Source organism: Mus pahari, chromosome 8, assembly GCF_900095145.1.
Source record: "Mus pahari chromosome 8, PAHARI_EIJ_v1.1, whole genome shotgun sequence".
In the NCBI taxonomy this organism is placed as follows: Eukaryota; Metazoa; Chordata; class Mammalia; order Rodentia; family Muridae; genus Mus; species Mus pahari.
In genome coordinates this window covers 52,622,731-52,631,552 of record NC_034597.1, presented here as the reverse complement: position 1 = coordinate 52,631,552, position 8,822 = coordinate 52,622,731, and the positions used below count along the sequence as shown (strand labels likewise).

The 8,822-nt window shown below is 33.6% G+C and overlaps 1 long non-coding RNA gene across 2 annotated transcripts in view; it reads left to right on the top strand.

Moving 5' to 3' along the window:
- LOC110325192 overlaps positions 1 to 8,423 on the top strand; it is a 50,002-nt gene extending 41,579 nt beyond the window's left edge. For both annotated transcript variants that reach the window (XR_003844381.1, XR_002380725.2), the window contains exons 3-4: positions 2,295 to 2,361; positions 5,753 to 8,423. This is a non-coding gene — a long non-coding RNA (uncharacterized LOC110325192). The remainder of the gene's footprint in view (positions 1 to 2,294; positions 2,362 to 5,752) is intronic.
- Positions 8,424 to 8,822: the final 399 nt, after the last annotated feature.

Sequence of the window (8,822 nt, the reverse complement as noted above, 5' to 3'; positions counted from 1 at the left end):
CTGGAACTCACTTTGTAGACCAGGCTGGCCTCGAACTCAGAAACCCACCTGCCTCTGCCTCCCGAGTGCTGGGATTAAGGGCATGGGCCACCACGCCCGGCTGCTAGTACTCTTTTTAATATGTTAATGTAGTTTGACAGATAGACATACTAATATTGCATATGCTTAACCTAAAAGTTAGCTGCATAATCCTCTCTTGAAAGTACCCAGACTGACTCCTGCTAAAAAAAATGTCTATGGACTGGCTAGTAAAATAAGCTAAAATAAAGCATTTTTCCTGACCTGCTTAATCAAAAATCTCTGATACTAGGTATCCACAATTTATACTTTTTACAAGCTCTAAAAGATTTTTCCTCTTTCTTTCTCTCATTTCTTTTCTTTCTTTTTTAAAAGAATACCACAAATGAGATGGGGCAGGGATGGGAAGGATTGTTCATACCAAACCATTTGCTTCAGGCTTTATCATCCCCAGCCACTGGTAATCTTGGATCTACAAAATTCAGGGTCTAATTAGAAAGCTTGTCATTTCTACAACACTTCTAAGTGTTGGTATTTTCTCAGTCATATGAAGAATAATTCATTATCAGAACTTTATTTTTGTGAAACTGTTTTGGGACAAATTTTACCTGTGTTAGATATGTACTAAAAGAAGAAGAGAATGATCACTTAAGAAAAACTGCTGGCTAGAGAAATGGCTCAAAAGTTAAAAGAGAGCACTTAGTGCTCTTTCAGAGGGCCCAGATTCAGTTCCCAGAACCCACATGGCAGCTTACAGCCCCAGTTCCAGGGAACCAAAAAAAAAAAAAAACCTTTTCTAGCCTCCATAGGCATGCAAGAAGTACACAGACACATATGCAGGCAAAGCACACAAAAATATAAGAGAGATGTGAAGAATAAAAGGAAAATAAAAATAAAACTCAACACTTTAAAAAAGTTAATTTCTAACTAGAAATAGCTTTTTTTTTTTTTTGAAATGTATTTTCAGATGTTGGGAAAATTTGTAGTTTGTGGAGCACTTGGTAACTTTGTAGTCCAGTTGAAATTATGTAAACTTCCCCCCCTTTATATGTTGTGACATAGTCTCATAAACTACAAAGCCATTAAAACAAGAGTTGTATAAATTCTGAATAACTGTATTCAGCAAATAAAAAACAACCTTTCAAGAAAGTGTATATGTGTAATAGTTATATTTGTAGTTATAGTATAAAAACCATGTAGGACATAAATACCATATCAAGATTATCGTTACATTGTAAGAGCCCAATGAGATCAGAGCTTGGCACATAAGGATCTTTATGTGTAATTGGAAATTTTTTTTAGCATTCAGTAGAGTTGGCTTTGGGGTAGAGATACATATTGGCATTATTGGAAAAGGGGATTGGTGTATTTTGAAATAAAAAGAAATGCTGATACTTTGTGAGAAAGTAAGTATTTTGCAATAAAATACATACTTGGAATACTCTGGTAAAGGTATAAAACTTTAGAGTATTCTTTCTATGTTATATTTTCTAATAAGTACTTGTATGTAGGTATGCTGGCATATTCCAGTAATCCTAGCACCTAGGAAGATGAGGCAAGAGTATCCCAAATTCAGTGCCAGTCTGGGCTATCTATATTAGCAAAGCTGTCTCCAAAGTACAAGTACAGTGTCTAATCAGATCCCTCAGAAATAAAACATTGTAACTCAAGTCACTGGGGTAGTTGAAGGTTGTTTTAAAGGATGGGCTGTGATATATTTCTGCCAGGGTACAAGGCTCTAAACCCTTTCTCTTACAAGTAAAGTTCAGCCATGGAAACAATTGCAGCATTGCTAGTTTCGCTTATTTTTTTGCCTCAGACACCTCTTAACAATATTTTCTTCTGGTATGTTTTAGATGCTTTATTTCCAGTTTTTTTTTTTTTTTGACCCCCTTCAGAGTTATTTATCCTCATGGAAATCAGTAACTATATATATATATATATATTAAATGTTAATTTCTAACTAGAAGTAGCTTTTTTTTTTTTTGAAATGTACTTTCAGATGTTGGGAAAATTTGTAGTTTGTGGAGCATTTGGTAACTTTGTAGTACAGTTAAAATTACAGTAGACTCCCCCCTTCATATGTTGTGACTTGTCTCATAAACTGTGTGTGTGTGTGTGTGTGTGTGTGTGTGTGTGTGTGTGTGTGTGTGTGTGTATGTATGTAATTTTTTTAATATATAAGAATCAGAAAGCAGTGGTTGCTGGCATCAATTGAAAATGTTTTTGCTTACGTAATAAGATCAAATTTTAAAGTCTTTACTCTTTTTTCCTAGGTTTAACAATGTTAAAATGAAGATATTACTAAAATGGCCCTCTAAATAGCCCAACAATTATTATTTTGTAAGTATTAGTTTTTAGCTCCTTCCTTCATCAGTTACCCACCACCACTGCTACGAAGACTTGTGTTTGGTATCTTATTTCCATATATCTGATAATTTTTCTATTTATTCTTGAATAACTTAAATTGCCCATTAACTCTATTCGTGTTTGGTATTAATTTAGAACAAGAATGATTTCATTGCCTCAGGAAACTTTACTAGTGTGGAAAGTATTTTATAGAAAGACCCTGTTAGCCGGGCGTGGTGGTGCACGCCTTTAATCCCAGCACTCGGGAGGCAGAGGCAGGCAGATTTCTGAGTTCAGCCTGGTCTACAGAGTGAGTTCCAGGACAGCCAGGGCTATACAGAGAAACCCTGTCTTGAAAAACCAAAAAAAAAAACAAAGAAAGAAAGACCCTATTATCTCCAAGTCTGAAATCACAATATTAAATCCTTTCTTTAAAGTTTACAAATAAGCAAGTTTTTTTTTAAGGCTTATACATTTCTTTATTTGTGTGTTTAACTGTGTGTATATATGTGTATGGTCCTGATATACAAGAGAGATGGAGACTGAAGTCATCCTTGACAACTGAGTGAAATTCTGGACAGCCCTGCTTATATGATCCCTTGTATGGACAGGAGGCAGTTGGGGGACGGTAAAATTTAAACAGTTATACCAGGGTCTGAATTTTGGTGGGGTGTATATTCATTTTCTTTCTCTGAGACAGCTTATCTGCCTGGCCTTGAATCTGTATAGTAATCCATCTGCCTCCATCTCTAGAGTGCCAAAATTATAGGCATGGTCTACTCACAACACTTAGCCACCCACCTGGTTTGGGTAGGAATTTAAATTTGTAAATATAACAATCTGATACAATGATTTTTCACTTTTAAGCATAATATCCTCAGAACATTTAGTGTGAATTATTGTTGTCATCTTCTGTTCTGAAATTTGAGCTTTTTAAAATATGTATGAGTGTTCTGCCTTTGTGTATGTCTGTGCAGTGCGTGCTGGAGGAAGTGCTAAGGCTCCATGTGGGTGCTGAGAATTGAACCTGGGTCTTTTACAACAACAAAATGCTCTTAACCACTGAGCTAGTAACTCTGCAGCCCTGAAACTTGAATTTCAAAATGTTCCATGTAAAAAATGAGCAAATTGAAATGCATATTCATTTCTCAATGATCACCACACCTGGCTTGGCCTAAACTATCAGTTTAGTATTCCTTTAATAGCCAGTAAATAAATTTGGGGTACTTTGTTGTTGTTGTTGTTGTTGTTGTTGTTGTTGTTGTTGTTGTTGTTGTTGTTGTTGTTGCTAGAACAATTTCTTTTTCAAATATGTTACATAAGCTCATTTTCTTAGAGAAAAATCACATGGAAATGGAATTTTTAAGTATTTAGTAGTATGTACTACAAATGATTCTGTCATTTTTCACAGATCAAATTTTAGAACTAGGAATTTAAAATGTTTAGAGAAGAAACAATTCCAAAGATTTTATAGTGACATTATTGCCACATCAAAGATAATATTAGCATACCCAGCTTTTAACTTCCCAAATTTTGTTGCAATATTTCATAACTTTAGCTTTGCTATTTAAGTAGATTCTTTGTGCCCTGGGATTTGTTGCCCTGTCATCAGAACTTAATCCTGGTAGTGTTTTCTCCGTGTTCTTAGACAATTTCATAAGATGATGGCTATCATTCAGAAGCGTCCTTCAAAGGCTTATATGTATGTTAATGGTTCATTTGCAGATAAGGAACCAAAAAGGGTCAGTGTACTAAAATAACAGCTATGGGAGACACTCAAAGGAGAGAGTGTCAGGGTTCTGACCTCAGATTCTGTATTCCGTCATTGTTCTCCAATAAATTACTGGTTGCTTACTATTAAATTCAAAAAGTGTCCCATTATTCTGATGCAGTCAAGATGATGATATAGCTTGGGCAACATGCCTATAAATGTTTATGAAGTACTAAGCTTTATGGAAACAAGATGAATTAATATTAGAAGTTTTATAAGGTAAAAAGTAAATGTTTCTAAAGAAAAATATTAATGGAAAAAAATAGAGTTGAAGGGGGAAATAGGACAATTTGGTTTGATCTATCTTAAATTGTAAAATTCTGTTTTTTATACAAAAAATATTAATTTCAGGTATTTAAAGATTGCCATGTATTCTATGTACACTTAAGTTACCTTCTTAAGCAAAACATTTAGTTTACTTTTCAGAATGGCTTTTTTTTTTTTTTTACTTTTAAGAACATTAGTAAAAAGTTGAACTATGTAAAAACCCAACCAAAAAAAATTATTTTGGTCCTTAGGCCAGAATATAAACCACTGAATTTGGAACGGGGCATGATGGTGCACGCCTTTAATCCTAGCATGCAGGAGGGAAACCAGGCAGATCTCTGAGTTCCCGTCCAGCCTGGTCTACAGAGTGAATTGAAGGACAGTAACCACTGTCCTCAAAACCTCTCTCAAAAAACGACTGAATTTGAAATTACAACCATTGTATAAAAATAAAGGACAAATCACTTTTAGCAGCTTTTATCTTTAATTATTTTCAGACTTTTTTTTTTTTAAGCTGGCACACTTGAAAGCAAGGGTTTGAAGATTTAAAGATATTTTGATATTTCTTTTTTTTGTTTTTTGTTTTTTTGTTTTTTCGAGACAGGGTTTCTCTGTATAGCCTTGGCTGTCCTGGAACTCACTTTGTAGACCAGGCTGGCCTCGAACTCAGAAGTCCGCCTGCCTCTGCCTCCCGAGTGCTGGGATTAAAAGCATGCGCCACCACGCCCAGCTGATATTTTGATATTTCAAGTGACCTAAGATGAACAGGAATGGAGAGATGGCGTTGGCCATACTAGAAAATGATTGTTGCATAGTCATTTAGTTTGAATGGAAAATCTGGTATGAACTGGAATAATAAAAACAGTTCTTTGTCAAGGGATGGGCTAAGTCCCCCACTAAACAGAAAAGAGTCTTTTTAATAGTGTAAGAAAACCTAGATATTCACACACAAAAAAAATGAAGTTGGACCATATTATGTAGTAAAAATTTTGTTTCAGATAAGTCAAAGTCCTATTGTATAAAATGATATTCCTTTAAAGGAATAGCCTTTTTAATTGAGAAACATACAAATGGTTACTTAGGCTTGACCTACAGGATTTCTGATATATCCTTTTAGGAAACCAAATTGACTTGTTATCCTAAGATGATGTTCAGGGTAATATATAATAAATGACACTGAACTCATTAATAATATTTCAATATTGAGATAACACTTGAGTGTTCATTTGTAGATTGGGGGTTATATTTTGGGGAATATATTTCATGTGTTTGTCTTCTAAATATTTTGCTAGTATAAATTTCTTGAAACTGAGCTCTTACATGTTTTGTTTGTCCTTTAACATAAAGCATTATCCTATGAATTTGGCTTTGAAAGGTGTGCTGCTCTTAATAAGGTAAAAACCAACTTTTATAACTACTTCATGTGTTAAGCACATTCAAAAGTTGTTAGTTTAATAAATCAGGTTCTTATTAAGTTGGCACGGAAAAATGACTTGCTTTTCTTTTCACGACTACAATAAATTACAGCACTGTATTAAGTTGTCTGTACACTTTTATTAAACTTATGATAGCGAAATACTTTTGATTCTGCTGAAAGCTTATAAAATTATGCACATACCAGTGTTAGATTTTTTTCAAACATGGATTTTATGTATTCTGCTTTTTTCCTAAAAAGACTTTTTTATAAATTACTATGTAGGTGCTATGAGTTTTCAAAAACAAAACCTTGGAGTAAAGTAGCAGCACATAATGGTTTGTGGATTTTGAAAAGGTGCAGGCCATATTGTGCTGCCTCAAAATACAAGGATCTGATCTTCTGAAGAAAGTGCCTGTCTTTGTATTCATAGCTCCTATGATAGCAATGTCAGCGGTGCCTTAGCAGCACGTAAATATTGGCGTTAAGATTCTGAAATTACCTCCAGTATTGACTGTGCTGCTGAAGTAAGGTTGGCAATACTCTACAACTGTAATTCAATGTGTATTGATGTTACTTGTGTGTTAACAAGCTTTTCTAATTGCATTAGTTATTTTATGTTTGGTATGATTCTGTAATGATGTTAGTTACAATGCTCTACATATTGTGTCTGTTAAAATACTATATAATTGTGGGATGGTAATGCAGCTGGGTTGGTCGAGTGCTTCTCGCTAGTGTGCACAAGGCCATGGGTTTTAGCCTTACCACTGCAAACCAGGTACACACTTGTAACCCTACAACTAAGGAAGTGGAAAAAAGAGAGTTAGAGGCCTAACATCATCCTTGGCCATAAAGCAAGTCTAAGACCTATGTAAGGATCTGTCTTTTAAAAAAGAAACAAAACATAATGACTTCTGTGTCTGTGAGGAATTGATTATAGGACTTCTAGATACCCAGATTTGTAAATGCTTAAGTCTCCTGTATAAAATGTCTGCTTGTGACCAGTGCATATCTTCCCTTATATTTATTTAAACTTAATCTCTACATTGTTTTAATGTGTAGTACAGTGAGATGTTAACATGGATAGTTGTATTCAAGTTATTCTGGTAATGACAAGAAAAAACTGTACAATTCAGTACAAATGCAGTTTTTGTCTAAGAAATAGTTTTTTTGGTTTGGTCTTTTGAGCCTGGGTCTCACCATGTAGACCAGGCTGCCATGAAACTCACTGAGTCCCTCTTGCCTCTGCTCCCAAATTCTTTAATTAAAACTGTAGCCCCAATGCCTGGCCACCCACATGTTTTGAATGTGTGGTTGGCTGGATCCACAGATGGACCACTGACTAATAATATAACAAGTATTTTTAAGTCTTGAATACCTTTCCAGAGTTTCTAAAGAACTACATTGGTAGAATATATACCTAGTACAACCGAGTCTTGAGTTCTCTTTCCAGCATTTCCATATAAAAGTGTTTTTGAAAGAGTTTAGCAAGTACCAAATTCTACATGAATTTAAACTCATAATATTACTTATAATAGAAAAATATTTTTCTCTTGATTTGAAGTTTTCTTTAGATACAGATAAAGTTTGAAATGCTACAGATTATAACATACTCTTTAGTATAATGTGTCTGAATATTTCATTTTAAATGAAGGAGAAAAACATTAAAATGTGTACATTGAATTTTTAAAACTTTAAATTTAGAAGAATCCTTAGAATAGCTGACCTTTTTATTGGTTAACTGAGGAAACAATCTGAAATTTAATTTGCAACCTATGACATATTAGGGTATAAATCCTATATCTTCTAACTTAATAATTACTGTTTTTCTTATTTTTTACAAAAATGTTTAACAGGAGATTTTTAACTAGTCAAAAGTATGAAAGACATCTGTGCCTTAATATTTGACTTCAGATTAAAGCTAACATAGTTATTAATTTTAAAAATATATTCAGAATATTTTAATTATTTCAAAGGAAATGTTCTTTTAATTATCCCATGTGCCTTATTTGAAATGTTTTAAGTCATTATTTTAAAATGTTCAAGAAAACACATTATCTCACAATAATGTCCTCTAACTCTGTCATTACTTCTTACAAGGAGCCTCTTACCTTTTCAGATTAAAGGTTCACAATGAATTCTACCCATTATCGTGTGTTGTGGAAATCCTAAAAGTATTTCAGTTACTTTTTAAGGAATTGTTTTCAAAAGAACCACTAGTCAGTTCTAATTTAAAGGTAAAATTGAGTAAGTTTTAACTAATTGATTTAATTAACTATAGACTCCGTTTTTGGAGCATTTTTTTCTCATGGAGATGTCCATAACTAAATTAGCAAAAGGCCATATATTTGGTTAGAATGTAAAGCTTTTTCTTTCTTTTTTTTTTTTCTTTAAGATTTATTTTATTTGTTTTATGTATATGAGTACACTGTTGCTTTATTGATGGTTCTGAGCCTTCCTGTGGTTGGTTGCTGGGAATTTTGAATTCAGGACCCCTGCTCGCTCCAGTTGGCCTGCTCGCTCCAGCTCTGTAATTGTCTTCAGACGCACCAGAAGAGGGCATCAGATCTCATTATGGATGTTTGTGAGCCACCATGTGGTTGCTGGGACTTGAACTCAGGACCTTTGGTAAGCATTTGTTACATGAGCATGGTGTCTCTTCACAGCAATAGAAAACTCCTTAAGATTACTTTAATTGTACATAACTTTTTCCCCTACTTTTCATAGGGAAGAAATAGCCTGTATATATTAAAATATACATTTAAGTGTAAATTTTAAATATATTTTCACTGACTTGGAAATCTAGAGTTCGTTTCTATCTTTGTGACTATTTTTGAATCATAAATAGCAAAATTAAAGTTACACACATTTACATTAATAACTAGTTATCTTTCAAAGAAATAATTAGACTTGGATGTTCTTTTGTGATCTTGAGTTTTACACATACAATTTTACAAGTTTAACATTCTAATTAAAATGGGTTTGTTTTGTTTTTTTCCTTTT